The sequence below is a fragment of the Oryctolagus cuniculus genome, chromosome 12, assembly GCF_964237555.1.
Source record: "Oryctolagus cuniculus chromosome 12, mOryCun1.1, whole genome shotgun sequence".
NCBI lineage: Eukaryota > Metazoa > Chordata > Mammalia > Lagomorpha > Leporidae > Oryctolagus > Oryctolagus cuniculus.
In genome coordinates, this window is record NC_091443.1 from 19418234 (window position 1) to 19434037 (window position 15804).

The following is a 15804-nucleotide window of genomic DNA, read 5'->3' on the forward strand; positions in this document are numbered from 1 at the left end:
CTGAAATAATTAACAATTATTTACAGATGATTTGGTCATTTAAAATTATAAAATATCTTTATTTAAAAACCAAACAAGAAAAGGAAACAGCAAATATGGAAGTTCCCCACCCTGCCCTGATGATGCTTCTCTGACGTAACCAGTGCTAACAAGTCCACATTTCATCCAAGTCACACAAATAAAATCAGTAGTGAGTAACCGAGTAAGCAAAATGCTATGGTATGAATATGGTAACAAAGACATTGCGCCATGTTTTTTTACTCTATTTATCAAAATAGTAAAGGTAAACAGATTATAATCTAGATTATAAGATTTGCTGTGTAAATACTCCCTCTTGTTTCTTTAGCCATAGAAAAGCATAAAACAAAGAAAAAGCCCAAAGTAGTAAAAATGATCTTGGGTACATCTGCCAGGTTCTTAAGGCTGAGAACTGTGTCTGCCTGAGCTTTGTACTCTGAGAACCTCAAGTGCTTAGCACGAAATTTGTGCCCAGTAAACACTTGTTGGCCATTATTGGCTCCGGTGGGCAGTATGTGTTACCTGGAATTCGGAACATTGGTAGAGATCTGTTCCAGGATGTGCATTCTAGGTTTTAAGTCATAGCTGATGCGGTATGCTGGCCTTGCTGAAACACTGCAAAGCACCACGAGAAACCACACTGTGAAGGCCCCAGCACCTACTCACCGCGAGAGTTCAGAGATCCAAAGATATGAATCATTCACACGTGGTTTTCCCCTCCCAGAATCCTCATCCCCAGGGGTAAGGGTGACATTCTTTCATGTCAGGTTGCTACAGGACACACTATGAGCTTCGTGATCTCAATCCTAGATGATTTTCATAAGCAGGAGTCTGGAAAGTCTTTGGGTCTGGCTGTACAGAGTAGAAAAATACTTGTGTTCCTCTGACAAGGTGCTACAGCAAAGGCAGGACTGCTGCATTATATACATGTGACTAACCCCCACATTTTAATTAAATCATCCTTTTGCCTAAAAGCACATTTATCCCTCTAATTCCAGGATTTTAAAATTAATATTTTGAAGTGCATTGCATAAAAATATTTTAAAGCATAAACAGTGTTTCTGTTTTTTTCCTTAATTTTACTTACATATTTATTTGAAAGGCAGAGACACAGAGGTCTCCTATCTGCTGGTTCATGCCCCCAAATGCCCACAAGAAACTAGCAGCTTAAACCAGGAATTGGGAATGGCATCTGGGTCTCTCCTGGGTGGCAGGGACCCAACCACTTGAGCCATCACTCAGGGTGTGCATTGGCAGGAAGATGGATTCAGGAGCAGAGCCTGCACTTGAACCTAGACTCTTTGACATGGGATACAGAAATCTCAAAACAGCCTTTTTATTTTATTTATTTATTTATTTTTATTTATTAATTTATTTTTTGACAGGCAGAGTGGACAGTGAAAGAGGGAGACCGAGAGAAAGGTCTTCCTTTGCCCTCCAATGGCTGCCGCGGCAGGCGCGCTGCGGCCAGCACATCGCACTGATCCGATGGCAGGAGCCAGGTACTTTTCCTGGTCTCCCATGGGGTGCAGGGCCCAAGCACTTGGGCCATCCTCCACTGCACTCCCGGGCCACAGCAGAGAGCTGGCCTGGAAGAGGGGCAACCGGGACAGAATCCGGCGCCCTGACCGGGACTAGAACCCGGTGTGCCGGCACTGCAAGGCGGAGGATTAGCCTAGTGAGCTGCAGCGCCGGCTCAAAACAGCTTTTAAACTCTCACCTCAGTGTTTTTAGCTGGCAAAAAAAAAAAAAAAAAAGTGACTATATCACCCTAATTACAGAAGAGGCTCTGAAAATTCACCATTTGCCCAACAGGCCATCCTGGGGCCAGGTTCAGAAATCTATGCTAGGACTATTCCCGGGACACTCAAGGGACACTGTGGGCTGAAAGTTCCAACCTCAGATCACCTGCTAACTGTATGATTTTGGTCAAGAATTATTACACTCTTCATTTTTGGCTTAGATTAGTAAAAGAAATCAGTTTCAACTTGCATGAAAACTAAGCATCGATCTTCAGGTTGTGGTTTTGTGCTTCCTTCTGTAGCACTGTGCTGAGCAAGACTTTGAAACTCCGAGCTCTGCAAGTGAGTGCTGTGTCCAGGGCATTCAAGGTGAGTATCAGTCACGGCCAGTCAAGGTAAGATAAGCATGTGCCTTTTTTAAAAATCTTGTTCTGAATTATTTTTAAGGCCTCTTCTAGCTCTAAAAGTCCAATTCCATTTATACACATGGCTGTATGGTAATGATAATGAAATTTGGGTCAGTACTCAGATTTCCCCTTTCTTATCAGGGCAGCGGTCACACTGGATTAAAATTCACCCTAATGACCTCATCTTAACTTGATCATCTGGAGAGACCCTATTTCCAAATAAAACGAGTGCATTCATAGACACCGGGATTTAAGACCTCAGCTGATCTTTGCGGGGTTGCATGTTCAACCCATGACAATGGTAAGATTTTGTTGCAGGAGTTCTGGTGTCAGTGTTGAAGGAGTAGTGGCAGGAGGAGTCTGTGGCTCCCGTTGCCTCTGCGTCTCATCCCCCAGGAGACGTGGCAGAGTCGTCTTTTAGGCAGATTCTTCGAGAGCAGCACAGCTCCTGTGCTGCAGCTCCTCCTATCCTAGCTCTGCGTGCCAAGCTGCTCCTTCCTGCTTGGTTTGTCGAGTGTTGCTGTCTTCTACGGCTTTTCTTCTCTGCTGGATTCGTCAAGGAGTGCTGGCATCTTATGGGTTACAGCTTCTCTACCTTGCCAGGCTCTTTGTCTTATGACCAGGACAAGTGAGGCACACAGACAAGGAAGAAGAGAGCAAAGCAAAGGGTGTTTACTGAAGAAGAGAGAATACCTCCTGGCAGCCTGGAGGGCTGCCCCAAAGGCCTGACGGGCCTGCCTGGCTCAGGATTTTTATGTTTCTTTTCTTTTCTAAGATTTATTTATTTATTTGAGAGGTAGAATTACAGACAAAGAGAAAGGTCTTCCATCTGCTGGTTCACTCCCCAAATGGCTGCAATGGCCAGAGTAGAGACGATCCAAAGCCAGGAGCTAAGAGCTTCTTCTGAGTTCTCCCACGTGGGTGCAGGGGCCCAAGCACTTGGGTCCTCTTCCACTGCTTTCCCAGGCCACAAGCAGAGAGCTGGGTCAGAAGAGGTGCAGTTGGTACATGAACCAGTGCCCATATGGGATGCTGGCGCTGCAGGCAGAGGCTTAGCCTACCACGCCACAGCGCCAACCCCATTTTTATGGGTTTCTAAGTGAAGAAGTCGTCACTGATTCATCGAGGCATATGCTCACGGGATTTTCTACATGAGCCAGTTCGGGAACTGACATTGGAGGAACCTGTTTTGCATAGCAGATTGCAGAGTACCCAATCAGGTCTGTTAGGCAGATGTAACATCTGAATTGCACTGTGCACATTTCTGCCTTCTCCCCCTTCCACGCACTCCTGGAGGGTTATGTTATGTCTGTTTTTTTCCTTTCCTTTTCCAGGAGCTCCTGGAGTCCCTATCAACTTCAATAGAAGAGAAGGGGGGAGGGGCGGGCAGGGGTAGTTGATGGGACACATCCTAGAAGAGAACAAGGTGAATAATGCCTTACTAGTAGGAAGCACAGAGCATGTCCAGAAAACCTCAAGTACGTTGTTGGGTTTTGTGAGAGCACATTACAGGTGAGGGGTTGGGGGAGAGGGTCTTCGGCCCAACTGCTTTCCAGGTGTTGGCAGCTGCCCAAGCTTCCAGAGTGCCTAGTTCCATCATTGGTGCATTAGACAGTTGCATGTAGAAACTAGTGGAGACAGGCCAGCCACAGAGAGAGCTGTTGGGCTGCTTCCGAGAGGTCAGGCAGCAAATCAGGGACTTCTAATGACTGCTCTGGGGCCTTTTCCTTCATCCTCAGACCCTCTACCACTGGGGTACCAAAGAGCTACTTGCTTGTGATTCGCAAATTCCCACAGTCCTCATGGATTTCTCCTTCCTGTCAGAAAAGTGGCCTGCAAGATACTCCTGTGTTTCTCCATCTGACGGTTGCTGTATGAGTCACAGTGCTTGCTGCACATGGCCAAAGGTTATGTGTGTGGCTTGCTCTAAGGGGCCTGGGGGTTGCCTATGACTCTTTGGAAATTCTTTCTGCTTTTTTCTTTAGCATTTTCAGATTGAGTCACCCAAACATCTTGAATCTAAAAAAAAAAAAAAAAAAAAAAAACTTGAAAAGCATCTTCTCCTTTAAGTTCTTCAGAGCTTTTCTTGCACCTTTTACTCCAAAGAGCGTGTAAAAGTGGGTTAGTGGCTGCATTAGGCAGCGGCAGCCAGGAAGATATTGTCCGCATCTGTGCAGGATGCGTCCGCCCACGGCTGCCATTGTGCTGGCCTGCGATATGCTTACAAGTATGTGGGGGATCCAGCAACAAAAGAAATAAAAGTCCCAGAAAGAGATGAAAGATACCATTGTGTTCAGGAGCAGGGGCGGTGTGGGTTTCAGAATGTCCTGTTGTGTGCTCTGAGAGGAAGAGGAGCTGGCTCCGCGTATAGTATCAGCCATAAAGACTACAGCGTTCCTATCCGGGACTGTTTATCTTGAGATCCTCGTGTACATTTAGAATCTTCTTGGCTCGTCCTTTCAGAGAATGCTATGCTGGGCTTCGTCGTTCTCAGCACCTGACTTGCAGTTTTCCAGTAGCGTGCAGCGAACTGACTTGATGGGTTGCCGCTGCTTTCTGCAGGAGCATCCCACAGGTGAAGAATAAGAGAATCACGTCTCAGCCTGATGGGAGATCCCCAATGCCCAGTGTTGCAAGTCACTGACATACAGAAGCCACCATGAAGGAAAGCTTGTCAAGGCAACTGAAATTAGGACGCAGATCTCATTTGACACTTCTTTGAAAGGTGCTCTGTGCGTTGTGTAGAACGCCATGCCTGCACACATAGTAGTTAAATAACAAGCATGGTACGTTATCCTTGTGTTCGAGAACACTGAGATATAAAATCACTTTAAACAGACTCCCTCAAAATGTAATAGGAAAGGAAAACACTTAGGACTATTTTTAAGTGTTATGAACACTCAGTAAATAAAGACATTTATTTAAAGAAACACACACGCACACACACAAAAAAGGGCTTCAAAAAGTTCATAGGAATGTATATTATGAGAACATAATGCATGAATTTCATTTCTTGCACCAAAATAAGCTTATCTTTTAATTTCACTTTCCACGAACTTTTAAGTGCCTGTGTGTGTGTGTGTTGTGTGTGTGTGTGTGTGTGAACAGCAACAGTAGAGTAAAATTTTTAGAAAATAATGCCCTCTTGCTCTCTCTTTTTCCTTTTTGCCTCCTAACTTTTTTTGGAACTACTTCTTCCTTTTCTTTCCTGTTCTACCTTGAGCTTGGTTCATTCCCTTCCTTCTCTCATTTTCACCTGTTAAATTTTCTTCCATTTCTGCCTGCCTTTTTCCTTATCTCCTTTCACCACATTATAAATATAACTTCATACGCAATACAATCAGTATCTCATTAATTATTAGTTATTTTTAAAAAGATTTACTTATTTATTTGAAAGTCAGGTTTACACACAGAGAGAAGGAGAGTCAGAAAGAGAGGTTTTCCATCCACTGGTTCACTCCCCAGTTGGCCACAACGGCCGGAGCTGAGCTGATCTTAAGCCAGGAGCCAGGAGCTTCTTCCAGGGCCCAAGGACTCGGACCATCTTCCACTGCTTTCCCAGGCCACAGCAGAGAGCTGGATTGGAAGTGGAGCAGCCAGGACTTGAACCGGCACCCATATGGGATGCCGGCACGGCAGGCAGCAGCTTTACCCGCTATGCCACAGCGCCAGCCTCTAATTACTAGTGATTAAAATGTTTTAATACAACCCCCCAAAACCCATGCTTGTAACAATTAAAAAATAAAACTCATGTACAAATTATTTTTTCTTTTTCATTTTTTATAAATAACTCCATTTTTCTGATTCTAACACCAGAATTTAAAAATAAAATAAAAATATAAAATTACTACTTAACCCAAATAAATTATAATGAAAATTTTAAAGAAACTACATAGCTCCAGTGATCTTGTTTCTGTCAACCTCTGTATGACCAAAGAAAACACAACTGGCAAAATATCAAACTTTGGGACATAAGATATATAGACCTTTATAGAGTAAAAAAGATTGGTGATAGGAAATGCAGCAATCACAAGAAAGTTTCCTGGGCAAAACGGTACCTGCAGATCAAAGCAAAACGTTTGAGATTCTAGCAGAGCATCATAACTTCAAAGGTCGTCCTCGGCACAGCCGTGAATCTGCTTTGGGTATGACGGCTCGAGAACCTGCGCATCCGGAGATGTTCCAGATTAGCTTCCCAGTTGGACAGAAAGCAATTAAAGGCGCGGGAAAGGATGATGGTTTGCACCCTGAAGCCCGGAAATGCCTTTCCCAAACATTGCTCTCTCGGGGAATCTTCTGTCAGATAAAAGCATCATTGGATACCTTTCACATTTTGTTTAGGAACTGAGTTTAACAAACTGCAAGTATTCAGATGCAGAAGAATGGCAGAAATAAACGGGATGCTAGTTTAAATACGGAAGGTTACACCAATAATAACTGATGCTCTTTCCTCAAGATGACTGTACCGATGACCCCATAACTCCATTTCTTTTATTATTTTTCCCCAAATTACATGAAGGTTGATTCATTTCCCCTTCCTTCTGGTTGCCAACTTTCTGAGACTTTTTCAATATGCTTCATGGAGGTTAGCTTTATTACAATTAGACTGGGGTGCAGATGAAGTGGTGTTCAGAACTGGTATTTCCATACCAACACAGCATACTTCTGTATTGAAGTGGAACGAAGGTAATCTCTCTCTGTGTTCACATCAATTTCTCTCTTCTCTTGTCTCAGTGATAGTATTTTATTTTCTTACACAAACCTCAAAAGTTATTGCCCATGCTGTGCCCAGCGGGTACCTACTAAGGTTTGCAGGCTTCTTTTTCCACCAGGATTCCATCCCTGCCAAATGTAATTTGATTTTATTATACCATGGGGGCTTTCTTTTCCCCTGTCCTCATGTTATAATGTAACTCATCAATAGTCATTCATCAAGGAGGTAAGCTGTTCTCATGATGGTCTACAAAGAGCGCCAAGAATCCATTCCTGCTGCTTGTTTAGGGCTGCCTTCAGAGAAGGCAGAAAAAATTCTCTTTTTAATTTATTTTGAAAGGTAAAGTGACGGGGCAGGGAGTAGAGATGGGAAAAGAGAAAGATGGAGCCTTCTGTCTGCTGGTTCACTCTCCAGGTGCCTGCAACAGCCAGGGCTGAGCCAGCCCAAAGCTAGGAGCCTGGAAGTCCTGGGTGTCCCACATGGGTAGCAGGACCCTATATACTTGGGCGGTTAACTGCTGCCTCCTAGGGTGCACATTAGAGAGAAGTTGGATCAGGAGCAGAGGCAGGACTCAGTTCAGCCACTCCAGTATGGGATAAGGGCATCCTAAGCCGTGGCTTAACCCACTGAAACACAATGCCTGCCCCCCGAAAAAAAGCAGAACCATATTTTCCTACCTGGACATCAGCAAGGAAGTGAATCAGGGCCATGCTGTGGACAGGATTCCGGCTTCTGAGTCCGGGTGAGCCTACCTGAGAGGTTCCACCACAACCATCTCAAAATTCTCCTGCTTTGTCAAGTAAACCAAGAATGGGTTATATGGCCTACTTATGTGCTAATGTTTCATTCTCACAGTATCCATGGTAGACAAATAAAAGGTGTAATCAATCAGTATCCCCTTCCAAAGGAGCAATGAGTCAGGAGGAAGATGAAATCTAAGGCACGCTCCAACTTTATAAGTCATTGTCTAAAGCATCGATGTTTATAACTATGCTTGGAATGTTTCATCAGGAACAAAATCGTGTTGGATCTGCAAGTGGGACTAATAATAGAACTTACCTAGCAGGGCTATAATGAAGATTAAATAATGCTTATAAACCACCTAACACAATTCCTACATTAATACACAGAAATACTAGTAGCTATTAATTAGTACCTTGTTCACTGAACTATACTTGCTCATTTTTTAAAAAATCTATTTTATAATTGAAAGAGTTACAGAGAGAGGCAGAGCCAGAGACAGAGAGGTCTTCCATCCACTGGTTCAATCCCCAAATGACCACAACAGCTAGAGCTGAGTTGATCTGAAGCCAGGAGCCAGGAACCTCTTCTGGGTCTCCCACAAGGGTGCAGAGGCCCAAGTACCATCTTCTACTGCTTTCTCAGGCCATAGCAGAGAGCTGGATAGGAAGAGGAGCAGCTGGGACTAGAACTGGCACCCATATAGGATGCGGGCGCTGCAGGCCAGGGCTTTAACCCACTGCACCACAGTGCCGGCCCCTTGCTCGTTTTTCAAAGACAAAAATCAAAGAGCTAGGCAGTCTTGTAATTGTTCAAACTAAAAAAGAGGTGATTCTTAAAAGGCACGTTTTGTTCTACCCACATTGGTTATTTAGTTGATTTTCTCAGACATTGCCACTTGGTTAAGAAAGAGGTGGTCACTTTTAGGAACTTACTTGTTTGTATTGCATTATTCTCCATAGTGTGCTCTCTGATCTTGAGATAAAGGGTTGGAACTGAAGACAAAGCAAGAAATAATAATAAGAGTAAGTCTGAACTCTTTCCTTTTATTTCACTTCTATAGTGTGAAACAGTATAACTACTGTCCTATTTTTCCACTCAAGTAATGCTGAAGAACCTTAGAAACCAATTAAATGTACAGGATGGCACACTGTGCTGTTTACTGTGGTTGTTCTGTCCTGACCACCAGCTGCTGTAATTTTGCTTCCCTTGTACACATACTTTTTTCTGTCTATGAACTACTGAAACCTACGGCTATATGAACCTGATCGTAAAAAAACACGAATTCTTCTTGTTCTTTTGTTCCTAAAAAACAATCTATAAATTAATGTGATATGTTTGGAGGTCAGTTTAATTTTTATTAAAGCTTTCAATGTGAATACTCTCCAGTTGTGCTATTTCACTTCCTGGGGTTTTCTCTACAGCAATACCTGTACAACTGTACAAAAACATACACATTAAGATGTTCACTGCAACAGTGTTTCTAATTGGGTAGTTTTGAACCTAACTCAACATTCTATAAGTAGTGGACTTAAATAAAATAAAATATAATGCATTCAGATAACAGAATATAATACAATTGTTAAAAAGACTGAATGTGTATGAAAAATATGAAGGGCAGGACACCAAATCACTGAGTACTTATTTCTCTAGGAGAGGCATTTTGGGGGCTCTACTTATTTTCTCCATTATATATTTTACTAATAATTGATTTTCAAAATAACAATAAATTAGCAGAAACACATACTTACATCTTTAAATATAATAATACTTCAAAAGGTTTATGGACAATGGATTAAAAGATAATATAATATAATAAATACAAAGAAAAAACTCAATGGAAATGTTAGGTAGGAAGTCAGATATGAGCTTATGTGTGTGTGACAAAGGTCTAAAGAAATGATATCTATGTCCAGTATATGCATCTGCATCTCAAAGTCATCCCTATAACATTGATAATGTTTCAGGGGCAGCCCAGTATTCGCATCCTGCCCTGCCCCCTTCTACCCGATAATCTGCCAGGTGGGGGTCCCTGCCCCTTCTGCCTGACAATCTTCCACAATCCTCCAGATGCAGTTCAGTATCTGTGGGGAGCAACTGAGACTAGACTAAGTTACTGGAATTGACTTATTCTATGCATCTGCTCTCCCACAATATGGCGCTGAGAGAGAGACCAAACAACCTCTACGCAGCTGCCTCATCAGTTTGATAAGCTGCAGGAGCTGATCCTGCTCCTGATTGGAGGAGAGCAGCGTGCTCAGCATGTGGGTAGCAGAGTTGGGATTGGTGGAAGAGGACTATAAAGGAGGAGAGAGACAACATGCACCAGGAACATCTGAAGGAACACCTGAGGAACATCTGAGCAGCCCCCGAGAAAGCCAGCCGGTGGTGTGCCGCTCCTTCGCGGAAGTGGGGAAAGCGGCGGGGGATGCCGCCCCTCCGTGGAGGCCGGCAGCTAACCCGGGACAGTGTCGTTCCTCCGCGAGTGAGGGACCGGCAGCTAACCCGGGAAGAGCCGGGCAGACAAAAGAACAGCGCAGGGTCCAGTGTCATTCCTCCGCGAATGGGGGAGCGACAAGTATCTACATTTCAAATACCCTGCTCCAGATCCTGGGTTAGGACGGTGCCAACTAGGCTTCCTCCTGTCTGATATCTTCAGGAAAAAACTCAGATAGGAGCTTCTTAATATTTACATCTATAAATTCCTTTGTTTCAGGAGATGTGTGAAGACAAAGACCCATCTCCTTAAAAACCCCCAGCCTCAACCAGACGGTGTGCTCAGCCCTCTGCCTCTCTGCTGAGCCACCCACTTGGCCTAGCCAGGTGTAATCTCTCCACTCAACCATGTAACCCCGCTCTCCCCCAGCCCGAGCAACTGGGTACTCTCTCTCAGGTTCTGTCTGGAGAGGTGCCCATCCATTCTTACAGATGTCCCTTCCCTAATAAACCTTGCTATTTGACTTTCCACTACTCTCTGTCTCACGCCTGAATTCTTGTGCGAAGACAAGAACCCTGCCATTCACAGGTAACAGAAAGACCTAGGCAAATCAGAGAGTTTGGGGTAAAACAGAAATAACAGTCTCTGATATCAGGTTTATTGTGTCTTATAACAACAGTCTCTTGAGCAAGCCGCGTATGGCATCATTGTGTGTTTCTATGAAAAGGGCAAGGCCATCAGATTTGGTAAATTCTTTTTTTATTTGTGTTTTAAAATTTTTATTAAAAAATTATTTATTTGAGGGCAGAGGCAGTGACAGAGAAAGCTTCCTTCCACTGGTTCACTCCCCAAAATACCCTCAACACCCTGGGATGGGTTAGGCTAAAGCCAGGACTGAAAATTCAATCCAGGTCTCCTAAGTGGGAGGCAGGAACCCAATTCCTTGAGCTGTTACCACCTCCTTCCAGAGTGGCGCATTAGCAGGAAGTGAGTCAGAGCAGGGCAGGCCATCAAACCCAGCACTCATGCTGGTGTAGGCGTGTTAATGGTCATCCTAGCTGTTGGGCCACACCCTGGTGTTTTCACGTTCAGCATTCTTATGACTTCAGGATTCTTCCTTTCTCTGTTCCCCATTCCCCCTCCTCACTGAGACACACTCCCTTACCCTACCCAGGTGAATGCACCATGCTGAAAGGTCTTCTTCCCTTGAGGCAAATCCACCTGGAAAGTAGTCGCTGCCTGTAGGGTGACAGTGGAAGGGATTCTGAAGACACATCTGGGACATAGTGTCATTGGCAACAAGATGTGTGTCGCATGATGATGTGGGGTGTAGATTTTCATTTTTTCCCGTTTTTTAAAGATTTATTTTATTTATTTGAAAGACAGAGTTACAGAGAGAGGGAGAGAGAAAGAGAGAGAGAGGTCTTCCACCTGCTGGTTCACTCCCCAGATGGCTGCAATGGCTGGAGCTGTGCCCATCTGAAGCCAGGAGCCAGGAGCTTCCTCTGGGTCTCCCACATGGGTGCACGGGCCCAAGGACTTGGGCCATCTTCTACTGCTATCCCAGGCCACCCCAGAGAGCTGGATCGGAAGAGGAGCAGCCAGGACTAGAACTGGTGCCCATATGGGATGCTGGTGCTTCAGGCCAGGTCTTTAACCCACTGCGCCACAGCACTGGCCCCAGTGTAGATGTCCTATGAGGGATCTCTAACTGCAGTACCCAACACCTACCCCTACTTGAATAATTTCTTAATAGGGTACAAGTCCTAGGACTGTTTTAGATTGAATTGACTCATTTAAAGATGGCTGGATGGTGAGATTTCCAAATTTTCAGTTGACCTGGTGAAGTCAGAAGCAGAAAGCTGGAAACGATTCGGAGAATTCAGGGACCATAGGCAAGGTGCTTTGTGAGTAGCACGGGTGCTGGAACTTTGAAGAAATACAGTTTTACTGGATCCCTGTGTGAATTCTTAACTCAGTTCTGCACTGCTGGGACTAGCATGCCTTTTATAACGTGAAGATGATTTGATACCTACTAATGAAGAAACATCCAAAAATCAGCCCTTATGAAATTCACTAGATTCTGCAAAAAACGCCAAATATAAGGGCACTCAAAAAAATTTGTGAAAAAAATGGAATTTAAAAGATAAGTTTATTTTGGTACAATTTTTTTTATATCCAAGCATTATCTTTTTCACGGCATGCATTGTCCATGAAGACCTCTTATGTACTAAGAACTAACTTGGGTACATTGAGCTAACATTTTGCTTTAAACTCATTTTAAGCCAATGTAACCTTAAGAAATTCTTATTTTCTTGGTTGTACATATGTGTGCCCAGACACACAATTTTTTTATTCACATTGAAATTTCAAGTCATCTGACTTGAGTAAAATAACCTTCCAGTATTTTTATATGTGTCTCTGAGAGGAAATCTTTTTTTCAAAAAGCTAATCTCATTTATGTCTGTAGGAACCAGAGTCCAAATTATAGAGCACCCAACCTTGAGACATCTTGAATCACACAATTTCTGAGGAATCTCTAAGATCAAGCCGCAGGGTGCATAGTCAAAATTCCTTTGCTTCACTTCCTTTGTTCAAAACTCCAAAGTCAGAACTTACTGTGAAATCCTATCTAAAACAAATGGACTCAGGAGGAAGCTACCGGAGCAGTCACCTCCCCACCCCACCCCCAGTGCCCCATTGTCTGACAGGTTTTGAGGTGAAAAGGAGCGGGAGCCATACTGTCTAAGGCTGTGATCAGCCAGCTCTCAGGCTCCCTTCATTCTTGTCATAATTGACATATAATTCACATGCCATACAACTTACCCTCTCAAACAAGGATTTCTGTTTATTCAGCATTCCAAAACCATCACCAATATCCTGTTCTAAAACATTTTCATCACCTCTCCCCAAAAAATCCAGTACACATTACCAGTCACTCTCTGTCTTCCCGTAATCCCTGGCAGCCAGGTATCTGATTTCTGCCTCTTTACAATTGCCTTGTCTGGACATTTCATAGAAACAGAATCATCTTGGGCAGGCATCATGGTGTGGCAGGTGAAGCCGCCGCCTGCGATGTGGGCTTCCTGAACAGGCACCTGTTTGAGTACCCGCCTGCTCTGTTTCTGATCCAGCTCTCTGCTAAATGCGCCTGGGAAAGCAGCGGGAGATGGCCCAAGAGGTAGGGCCCCTGCACCTATGTGGGAGACCCAGAAGAAGCTCCAGGCTCCTGGCTGCTGTTGTAGCCATTTGGGAAGTAAACTAGCAGATGGAAGATCTCTCTCTCTCTCTCTCTCTCTCTCTCTCTCTCTCTCTCTGTCTCTTCTTCTGTCTCTCTGTAGCTCTGCCTTTCAAATAAATAAGAAATAAATCTTTTTTTTTAAAGAAATAGAGTCATCTTACAATATATGGTTGGCTTCTTTCACGAAGAATCATGTTTCCCAGGTTCATCTAAATTGTAGCAGATGCCAGGACTTCATTCCTTTTATGACTAAATCATATTTCATTGTATGCATACGTTGTATTTTCTTGATCACTGATGGACAATGAACTTGTCTCTGTTAGCTGTCGTGACCCACACTGCTGGGAATACTCACGTACACGTATTTATTTGAGTACCTGTTTTCACTTCTTTTACCTCCAAGTGGAATTGCTGGGTCATATGGTAACTCTATGTTTAACCCTTTGAGGAACTGTGAACTGTTTTTCACAGGGGCTACACCATGTACATTCATATCAGCATTCTCTACATTTTTACCAATGCTTGCTATTTTCTTTTCTTTTTTTAAAAGACATTTAGGGGCTGGCACCGTGGCACAGTAGGTTAATCCTCTGCCTGCGGTGCCGGCATCCCATATGGGTGCTGATTCTAGTCCCAGCTGCTCCTCTTCCAGTCCAGCTCTCTGCTGTGGCCCTGGAGGGCAGTGGAGGATGGCCCAAGTGCTTGGGCCCCTGCGCCCACATGGGAGACCAGGAAGAAGCACCTGGCTCCTGGCTTTGGATCAGCACAGTTCTGGCCATTGCTGCCATTTAGGGAGTGAACCAATGCAATGAAGACCTTTCTCTCTGTCTCTCTCTCTCTCTCTCTCTCACTCTCACTGTCTGTAGCTCTACCTCTCAAATAAATAAATAAAATCTTTAAAAAAAGACATTTATTTAGCTGAAAGATAGGTTTAGAGACAGAGAGAGAGAGAGAAAAGGAGAGAGAGAGAGAGAGTGATAGAGCTCTTCCATCCTCTGGTTTACTACCCTGATCTCCGGAATGGCTGGGGCTGGGCCAGGTCAAAGCTAGGAGCCCCCAGGAGCTTCTTGCAGATGTCCCATGTGGGTGCAGGAGCCCAGGCACTTGGGCCATCTTCCGCTGCTTTCCTGTGCCATTAGCAGGAAGCTGAGCTGGAAGGAGAGCAGCTGGGACTCGAACCGGAGCCCATATGGGATGCTGGCATTGCAGGCAGTGTCTTAACCTGCTATGTCACAAAGCCAATCCCAACACTTGCTGTTTTCTATCTTTTTAATTATAGCTATGCTGCTCACTTTGATTTTGATTTTGATTTCCCTGCTGACTAATGGTGTTGAGCCTCTTTTCATGTGTGTATTGGCCATTTGTATATCTTCTTCAGAAAAATGTCTATTCAAATCTTTTGTGCACTTTTTATTTAGGTTATTTGTCTTTTTATTGTTCTGATTTCATTTTATCAGTTTGTCAAGAACCAGACCCATATACCATCAATATTTAGGAATAAAGAAAAACTGTCAGATTTTTGATGGGGGAAATAATCCAAATTTTCTTTTCTCTTAGAATTAGAAAAGACTAGACTAGGCTAGACTTCCCCATACCCCCCTTTTAAAAAGATTTTATTTATTATTTATTTGAGAGGTAGAGTTATAGATAGTGAGAGGAAGAGACAGAGAGGTCTTCCTTCTGCCAGTTCATTCCCCAAATGGCCACAGTGATCCAGGCAGGGCCAGGCTGAAACCAGGAGCCAGGAGCTTTTCCAGGTCTCTCACATGGGGGCAGGGGCCCAAGGACTTGGGCCATCTTCTCCTGCTTTCCCAGGCCACAGCAGAGAGCTGGATGGGAAGAAGAGCAGCCGGGACTCGAACTGGTGCCCATGTGAAATGCCGGCCCTGCAGGTGGGGTTGTTAACCTGGTGTGCCACGGCGCCAGCCCCTAGATTTCCCCTTTTTAAGCACAGAAGTCCTGGAAAGGACTACACTTTGAATATTTTTATATGGTGTTAAAAAGACTTAGATAGCATCCCTTCACTTGTAGTATGTGAGTTAATAGTTATCTACATGTAAGGTTGTTGACGGAATTAAATGAGCATTTAGTTCACCACCAATACAGTACCTCACAGACAGTAGGCACTTGATAAATACATGCTGAAAGAATTCCTGAGGCACCTGGCAGAGTCCCACAGCACCGGTAAGTTTGAGTTCCCTCCTCCTCCTCTTCAGTGAACTTGAAGGACAGATGAACCAGACGAGCAGGGGGCTGTGCTGCGCTGTGAGCTCCCATTTGCCTCCCAAAGTCTGTGAGATTCGTACAGCCAAGCGATTTACAGAATGTGGAAGCGGGAATGCCACCCGTGTTCACTGAGAAAGGGGGATTCGATTATGTGGGAGAGGGGATTGGAAATGCTAAAGATAAACAAATAGGGACTGGCGCTGTGATGCAGTGGGTTAAAGTCCCAGCCTGCAAGGTCAGTGCCGGCATCCTGTATGGGCACCAGTTGGAGTCCCGGC

The 15804-nt window shown here is 44.2% G+C and overlaps 1 long non-coding RNA gene across 10 annotated transcripts in view; it reads left to right on the forward strand.

Moving 5' to 3' along the window:
* LOC103351262 (uncharacterized) overlaps nucleotides 1-15804 on the forward strand; it is a 47192-nt gene that overhangs the window by 21035 nt on the left and 10353 nt on the right. For 4 of the 10 annotated variants that reach the window (XR_007910264.2, XR_007910265.2, XR_007910267.2 and 1 more), the window contains 2 exons: nucleotides 2063-2129; nucleotides 2309-8084. This is a non-coding gene — a long non-coding RNA (uncharacterized lncRNA). Of the gene's footprint in view, nucleotides 1-2062; nucleotides 2130-2308; nucleotides 14947-15804 lie in introns of those variants that run through there. The other 6 variants (XR_011380693.1, XR_011380694.1, XR_007910269.2 and 3 more) reach the window with 6 other exon arrangements.